General features: G+C 36.9%; 1 pseudogene; it reads right to left on the bottom strand.

The window, feature by feature from the left end:
- Positions 1–1,753: 1,753 nt before the first annotated feature.
- On the bottom strand, positions 1,754–8,165 carry LOC115787930 (major histocompatibility complex class I-related gene protein-like; annotated as a pseudogene).
- Positions 8,166–9,241: the final 1,076 nt, after the last annotated feature.

Genomic DNA, 9,241 nt, shown 5'->3' with positions numbered 1-9,241 from the left:
CACACAAACCTCACACACCTAATCTCACTTGCAGTCACTCACACCCAGACACCTACCCTACCAGCAACACTCACCCCCCCCCACTACAGCCACACACTGCACTCACACTCTCACACTCCGCCTCCCCCCGCCACACACCTACTCCCCTCTGCAGTTGCACACATAATCACTTAATAAGGGGAGGCTGGAAATTACTTCCTTCCTGCAACTATTCTGCACATCTTATTTTATTTTATTTTATTCTAACTTATTGTGTATTGTTTACTATTGTTTCTGTTTATGCATAGTGTATTTATGTCTTTTTTTTTAACGGAAGCTGCAATGGTAATTTCGCTGAGCATTCAGTGACAATAAAGCAATCTAATCTAAACCTGTTTTTTTAATACCTTATTTATACACTACAGCAAAATATCCATCTTTCAATTATAGATTTGATTAATTCCGAAACTCATGTTGGTGCTTATTAAAAATCAGTAATCGTAAAGTGCACATAAATCAGGAGCAAGCAAAAAGTTGCTGGTTCAATTCCAAATGGAGACACAACTCCCCTTTAATTTTGGATCATGTGAAGGAAAACTCTCCCAAATCAAACCTGCAGAGCTACAGGCTGCAATAAAGGAGAGCTGAAAGTAGCATTAAAAGTGAATCATGATAATATTCACACTCAGACCCCCCACTGTGATAAATAAACACATCATTACTACAGACATAATCTTTCTTCTTCAGGGCCTGCAGGCACCTACATTATAAAGTTATACAAATTAATCTGAGAAATTTCACATAGAAAAATATTCATGACATCACTCATTTATTTCTATGACAAAAGTAAATATTTGGTTTATTTGTGTTGTGAGGGGTCTTTTGTACATGTTGTGTCTTGGCTGGAATAAAAAAAAAAAAGTCTTCTTCCATTTCAAAACAGAAACAGTTTATTCTCTGTTTCTGCTGTTCAGATAAAGATTCAGCATTCATCAATGAGGCGTGTTTAGAAAATTCAAAGTGTTAAAACTAGAAAATTAAGGCTTTTTTAAAAAAAGCATTTGTCAGTGTGTGTTTTTTTTTTTTTGTGAATATATTAAAGAATCAGATGAATTGTGTTTACACAGCAATCGGTTGAGGGTCTTCCAAACAGCTGCCTGTGCTCCCCTCCACAGAAGAGCGAAATCTCTAGCTAGACATACAGTTTTATACTACAAGCACCATCAATTCAACAACAGTTGGAGAGAGCCGTGGTTTAGACTTGGCCTTCTCAGATTGGTTCGTCCATGGTTGGTTCCAGCATCGTGGCACAAGCTTCTCCAATCAGCAATAAAAGCTCCGCTTAAAAAAAACACACCTGCCTTCCTCCCTCACATGTTCCTAATCATGACATGGCAGCTTTATTCTCTTTAGGGAGCAGTGGCCCCCACACACCCTTCCCTCCTTAGACACAGATGTTCATGTTTTGTCAAAACCTTTGAGGATAAGTTAAACATATCTCCCAAAGGCCGTGAAGTTAGTCTGGAGACCACTGGTCTCCCATCTGTCTGCTCTCTGTCTAATATATTTATTTAATTGTCCATTATTTGCTTCAGCCGCTGCTTATTAATTAATTTCCTGGAGTTTACTTTTAAACATTTGCCATTTTATTCGTTGAATAAAAAATAAACCCCAACACACTGATACAGCACCAAGATGACTGCATGTACGTTGCTGCAGTTTAAACCCTCTTTGGTACAATTAGACTAAAGAAAGAAGAAACCAAACACTCAGCTTGAAGGCTGAAATACAAAACTCAACATGAGCCTTCACACAAACACAAGGACAGTTTTCTGAACCACTGGGCCACGACTATCTCCACACAAACGTCACCAGTTATACAATTTAAAATCCCTGCATGGAAGCCATAATTGTGGCAGCACTCTGTTTCTTACAACACAAGAAACAGCAGGTGAGGAGATGTTCACTGTCATAATGATTAGTTCAGTTAGAAATAGTAGCAGGTCTGTCTTATTACATCTAAATCTTGGTCAAAGGCTGCTTTCAGCATCTCTGTTGTTCCCTCTGAGGAGGCTTCATTGAGATAAAACTGTAACCTGGAAACAGTGAACTGCAGGAAGAAGCATCATGTGTAACATGAAGGTGATGGCAGGTTTATACCTGAAGTCTCAGCTGCTGAGTCAGAGCAGCTGAACGGTGCAGAAATGTTTCAAGAACTCAAAATGTCTCAAAGTAGAAAGTTGCAAAAGCACAAGATGATGATAAAAACATGCTGTATCACACAAAGCTACATTGGGTGTACTATAGAGACTCTACCATGTGTGACAGTTACAGTTGGTAAATCTGAGGAAGTTGAACCTGAGGAAGTTGTTGAACCTGAGGAGAACAAATACAAAATAATTACCAATGATCAAGGAAACAATGAGTCTGATCTGTTGATGTCAGTGTTAAATGCAGACAGGAGGAGTTTCTGTATTTAACAACATGAACACAAACACAGGACGAGGATCACTGTGTTTATCAGCTGCTTTGATTCAATACCTGAAAGTGTGAAAACCTTTGTCAACTTTGATAGGAACACAAATTTAAAATAAAGCCATTACATCTGCAGTTATTAAGAAGAAGAAGAAACAGCCTTTATTGTCCCACAGAGGGGAAATTTAGGTTTATGGGATATAAGAAAAATACTCCAATCCAATTACATTATGCACATCAGACAGACACATACCTGTCAGGCTCTGTGATTCTGCAGACTTAGGTGGAGTCTTCTTATCTACAAAAAAATAATGAAAAATGAAAAGATGAAAAATTCAGCACCCAGCTGAGCTGCTCTTTAGTGATGCTGACATTAATTTATGAACACATTGCTTACAGTCTGCATTGTTAGCATGCATTTAATTTCAGAGTCTCTGATTCTGCTCAGAATGTAAACTGTACTTATAATGTTGAGGAGACTCAGCTGTAAAAACAATGAAACTCATGTCAGTGGTCACAGCTGTAATAGAAGAACACTGACCCCTCCAGCCCTCACTCCAACTGCTTTACAGTCCTCTCTGTTACTTTACCTGCTCTCACTATGATAATACTGTTATATTATAATGACACTGTACTGTTACTGTACGAGGACCTGAAGCTTGTTTCAGTTTGAAATCTGAACAAAGAATCAAAAACTAAAATCATGTTTGGATATTTTGGTCGTCTCACCAGATTTAATTTTGTAAATAATGAATCCGATCACACATCCAATGAAGACAATGAAGGCTGCAGTGGAGATGACAATGGTGATGAGATGTGCTGCTGCCGAGGCTAAAAGCAAACAAAAAACAAACAACTTGTTTAGAAACTCAGTAAATAACAGATCATTTATTTAAAATGACGTCTTATTTAAAAGAACATTCAAATTTTTTGTTCTTTGACTGACAAAAATGATGAATTTGGATTTACCCCTCTAGAAAACAAAGATAAAATTGACATTTTCTTACTGTTACATGAACCTCTCACACTTTTTGACCTGTACATGTTTTTCAAGTCAGATTCACCCCCCCTAATTTTTTTTCCTAAATCTAATAGAACACCTCTGGGACATGATGCTTCGGTCCTTCTGACACCACCAGGTTGGACATCAGACTGTCCAGGAGCTCACTGATGCCCTGGTCCAGATCTGGGAGAAGATCCTCCAGGACACCATCTATCGTCTCATTAGGAGCCGACGTTGTCAGGTCACAAGCATGTGGGGGCCACACAAACTACTGAGCACCATTTTGATTTTCATCTTTGAACTTAGCCTCTGCAGGTTGAGCATTTTCATTTCCATCAAACGATGTGGCCTCCTTTCATTCCTAACACATTACTCGGTCCATACCAGTGTGGATATCCAGCAGGATTTTCTCCCCATTGAGATCTGATGTGTTTCAAAGTGTTCTTTTAATTTTTTTGAGTATATAATTTATTTGAGTGTATATTATCAGCTTCAACACAAAATAATAAGAGAAATTTGTATTAACAAAAGCTATTAATCACAGTGGGTTTGCCATCTTCAACACCTCAGGTTTAAATCTTACCTTCATTGGTCCTGATCTTTGCTTTGTCCAGTTTGGTGATGATTTCATTCACACCAGAGAGCTGAAACACACAGTCATACCTCCTCCAGTCTTCAGGTGGAACAGAACTAATATTTAGGTCAATGCTCATCTGGAAGGTCTCATCATTGTTGGGAAGGATCTCTCCTTTGACCACACCTTCATGGAGTTCCTCTCCATCTCTCCTCCAGACCATTTTGGTTTCGTCAGGATAGAAACCTGTAGCGTGGCAGGTGATGTCAGAGGAGGGAGTCTTCTGGAGCAGAGACACTGAGGGAGGAACTGAAAAGCAAAGAGAAACACAGTTTATTGCTTTTATTATAAGTAAAAACTGCATGTTGTCATGGTCCTGGTTCTGTACCCAGTGTTTTGTGTGTTCTGATCTTTCAAGTTTATTTTTAAATATCTTCAGTTTGTTTGATTTCGTGTATTGTTTCAGAGCGTTTGTTGTATCTCTTTTATAGGTTGAGTTTATTTATAGTAATCCTGCAGTTTGAGTTCTAATAGTTTTATCTAGTTTCTGTTTGTGGTTATAGGTGTTGGTGCTGCATTCCTTCTTTGACTTTATCCTGCCTTCCCTGTGTTTAGTTAAGTCTCTGTCACCTGTTAGTGTTCCCTGTTTAGCTACTTCATGTATTATTTTGATAGTCTTGTGCTCTTGTGCCTGAGTTTTACTTTCTTGTCTCATTTAATTAGTTTCAGCTGTGTCCACTTCCCTTGATTGGCTTGTGTATATTTAAGGCCTGCGTTTGTCACAGCTCTTCGTTGTGTCATAGTATTTTTGCATTCTGTTGTTCTTCCAGTTTGAGTTTGTTGGCTTGTGTTTTGGCTGCTGTTCCGACTTTCTGCTTTCTCAAATAAAGCTTTGTTTTTGTTAAATCTGTTTTCAAGTCTGTGTAAGGGGTCCACATCCACACTTTGCTTGACAAATGCTAATATTTCCATTTCTGTCTGATGTAATGCAGTTTAAATGGCTTACATACATAGATTACTATAAGACAAATGTAAAGTACTGGAAAACATTACAGAGATGAGTAAAGATATAAGAAAAGACATGAGAGTGAGAGACAAGTTATGAAGGGATGTGTCAAAGATGATGGAAAGGTAAACAAAGAAATCATGACAGACAAAAAGCGATGAAGTGAGAGTGATAGAGGGAGACATAGAGATGAAGAAAAAAGAAACTAAACAGTGTTTGTTTTAATGCCACATTACTTAAACACAAAATCTGGTCATGTGATTTTACCTGTTCTCTTCAGAGAGCTCCTCCCATAGTCCACATACTTCTTCAGGTACTGAGGACAGTCCTTGGTGAGGTACTTCTTTGTGTGCTCCAACTTAGCTGTTTCATGGTCCACCTGACTTTAGTCTGATGTGCTTTCTGCTGTGCAGTGACCCATGAATTTGTCCCGATGTCCCAAACTAATAAGTCTTCTCCATCATAGCCAAATTTTTGATAAACAAAAACATCACCAGTCTGATCATTCCAGGTACAGCCGTACATGTACTGTAAGGTGAGGGTATCTAACAGAGAGACAGAATACAATAAATGAGATCACAGCACATTCAGCTAATAATGCATCACATCTTTCCACAAAGAACCGCTGATCCACAATTTATCTTTTTCTTTTTAAGGTGTGTGTGTGTGTGTGTGTGTGTGTGTGTGTGTGTGTGTGTGTGTGTGTGTGTGTGTGTGTTTAGTAATGATAAAATGTTTGTCTGAACTTCAAAACTGTTGTCAATTGATATTCTCCTGGTATTATTATTAGTGCTACTGCACATTTATTTTGAGATAAGGAAACAGTAGAGCTACTCTGTTTAAACCTTTAAACCTGTTTTCCTCTCCTTTCAGTCAGGTTTAATAACCCAGCAGTAGCAGTCAGAGGAAGTTTTACAGTCTTGTTACTGATAAAAAGTAAAACAAACCTTCAGTATGGTTCAAGTGCTTCTTTATCATTTCAGTGTTGTCTCTGAACCACTGCTGCTGGTCCACACAGACTTCAGTCTGACTCTCCCAGTACTGTGGATCCTCTTCTGTGATGCTCTTCATCCACTCCTGTTTGGTCACTTTTTTGTTGGTGATGCTGTCCCAGTGATTTATCTGAACATCATCAACCATCTGAAGAGTAAAAAATTCTGGGTTGTTCATTCTTCCATAAAACGCAGTGTGGTAATACTTTAGTGAGTAATTCTCTGTAAAAAAAAAAAAAAAAAGAAAAGAATGTAATGGTTTCTCCTGCCAGTTTTGTCCAAAACTTCTTATTCAGATTTTTTTATTTGTAAAATAAAGTTTCTTTTGCATCCTGCATTTGGCTCCTCTCTCCAGCAATGTCTAACAGATTTACTGCAGATTTTTTCATATTTATATATATATATATTATATATATATATATATATATATATATATATATATATATATATATATATATATATATATATATATATATATATATATATATTAACACGTTAATTTCGATTAATTAATTACGAGGAAATAACGAATTAAAATTTTTAACGCATTTTAATCGCACTTTGCACCGTGGAACGTTTCTCAGTGCACGAGTTCCCGGCATACAGATTATATCGACGCACGATGTCAAAAATTCAGGGGCCGCATCCTTCGAAGGACCCGGCCCACGTACTGTAGCCCACGAAGACCGCAAAGACCGGAAGTGAGCGGCTAGCCTTCATATCAGCGTCACCTGCCCTCACCTCTGCGTAGCTCATGTCGCCTAGCAACCGTGTGTGAAGCACAGCTGTGTAAAAGCAGCTGATTAAACGGAGAACGAACTTTTTCTCCTTTTTGTGGTTTAATTTTCATAATAAGCTGTTAAAACAAGCGTGACACATAACAACATCAAGGAATACAGCTGAGCGAATGATTAATTTCCAACTAGATTAAGTGAGACATTAATGTTGAATAAAACTATCCAGTTATGATGCTTAACTTTAATTTCAGGAGTTTGCTTATCACAGGAGCACTTCCACCCTTCATTGGTCTGTGTAGTAGACTGGTGGGAAAATACACAACATTTTGAAGTTTAAGCTTATGTATATTGATTCATTCATCAACTAAACTTAAATTAATATTTATCATGTCAAATATTGAAATGCGATTAATTCCGATTAATTAATTACAAAGCTGCTAATTAATTAGATTATATTTTTAATCGAGTCCCAGCCCTAATATATATATATATATATATATATATAATATATATATATATATATATATATATATTATATATATATATATTGAGGTTGGGATAGTATATTGGGTTCCCTATGATAACAATTTTATACCAAGCAAGAATGACCACAGATTTAAAACCTGGGAAGACAGAGGATAACTGCTATTTGTATTGTAATGTATCATTAGCCAGTACGGCCCCTCAGGATCCCGTTTTCATTCTCAGAATAATGGCATGTATTGATTAATAATGATATTTTAATGTTTGTTACTTTTATGGTGTTTAAAAAAAACAACAACACCGGTTGGCGATTTTTTTTTTTTTTAATTGGCGTAAATAAGCTTCCATCAGTACTAGAGACGTGAACGCCGACGGTCCTTCTGTTTATACACTCAACAAAAATATAAACAGTTTTTCTATTTCATCTCATAACTAATCAACAGTGTAGTACTATAATTTGTGTATACACTTAGTATAATTTCAGGCTTCAACAGCAGCCAGTGTTCAGATTTTATATATATATAAATACATACAAATATACATATAGCGCTCAGTATCTAGCGTGTCTGCATCTGCGGCGCAGAGAAGTCTGTGGGATGTTGGCTATTCCTCCCGGAGTGCATGGGCATGTTAAGATAGGTCACCATAACCTTTTGGGTTTGTGGGCGTATATTTTTGCTGTGTATATATTGTAGGCCATGAAAACGACACAGGCTTTGATTGACAAAAATGTTTAACTCACCTCCCGCCGCGACACGTATTTCCACGAGAAAAAGAAACAGAAAAGGCTTCATTAAAAAGCCAAAAGCCATTTGATAAACTAACAGCTACATTTTATTTATCGCGTATCTCCTCCGAGCTCCAGGCTGGAGCTGAAGATGAAACGAGGAAGGAAAAAAAACCAAAACAAAACAAAAAAAAAAAACAGTTCAGTTTTACTATCAAGTCTGCATCTGAGCCAATGAGAAGTCCTGAATGCCAGCGTCACTTATATCTGGGCTCAACAGAGTCAAGGAGGTTATTAATGAAAGTGAAAGTAAAGTCTGCTTAATTTACCAGCATTAGATTCAATTTTGAAGCATATTTAATAACTTATGGCATCACTGTTACATCACACTGATCTGGATGAAGCTGCTGACACGTAACACACTGTGGATGGAAAATGTCTGAATGAAGTGAGGGTCCTACTCCATCAATAGATTTCATTTTTACTGTATGATTATTTAAAAAATTAAATGGTCATAAACTGAACTGTCATGAACTGCAGCAAAAACAGTTTTTATGCAATAACAAACTGACCTGAGGTCAGCTCCCCCCAGGATCTGCTGCTGTCTCAAACTCTAACACACAGTAAACTCAGTCTGAGCTGTTTCTCCATATTTTTATCTTCACTTTCTGTCTCTATAAAAATATTTTTATAAATACAGTATATAAATATATAAAATATGGTGGTTAGTCTTCCTGTTTAAATTAGAAAACAAAACCCACCTCAACTGCAAGAAACCCCACAGAGTTATACTTATTAAACAGTGAAATATGCACAATACTACTCCTGCCAGGTTTCTAGAAGTTACAGTGTAACTTCTAGTGCACTGTTAAACCTAATGAGTTAGTTCAACTCAAATTATTTGAGGAAACCAAATTGTTCAAGTTCATGAAATCAAACATTTAAAGCATGAAAAAAATTACTCATTATGAGTAAAAGTAACTCAGATATTTTGTGTTAAGGCAGCTTGAATGAATAAAGCCAAAAATGCTCTGATTTGATTAAAAGGAAACATAACATGACTGCCATTTTTTTTCCTTTGTGTGTGTGTGTGCGGGGGGCATTTTGGCAGATTGTTAATAATTATCTGCATACATATTTGGTATGTGATCATTTAAAAACTGAAATAGAAGCAACAATTGAAAGACGTAAAATGAAGTGGTGTTACATTTTTTCAATCATACAGTATAATGTAAACTCCAAGAAAATGAGTCAGTGGAGCTGAA

Source organism: Archocentrus centrarchus, chromosome 11 (genome assembly GCF_007364275.1).
Source record: "Archocentrus centrarchus isolate MPI-CPG fArcCen1 chromosome 11, fArcCen1, whole genome shotgun sequence".
NCBI lineage: Eukaryota > Metazoa > Chordata > Actinopteri > Cichliformes > Cichlidae > Archocentrus > Archocentrus centrarchus.
Note: the sequence above shows the minus strand (reverse complement) of the source record. Positions and strands in the feature narration are given on the sequence as shown.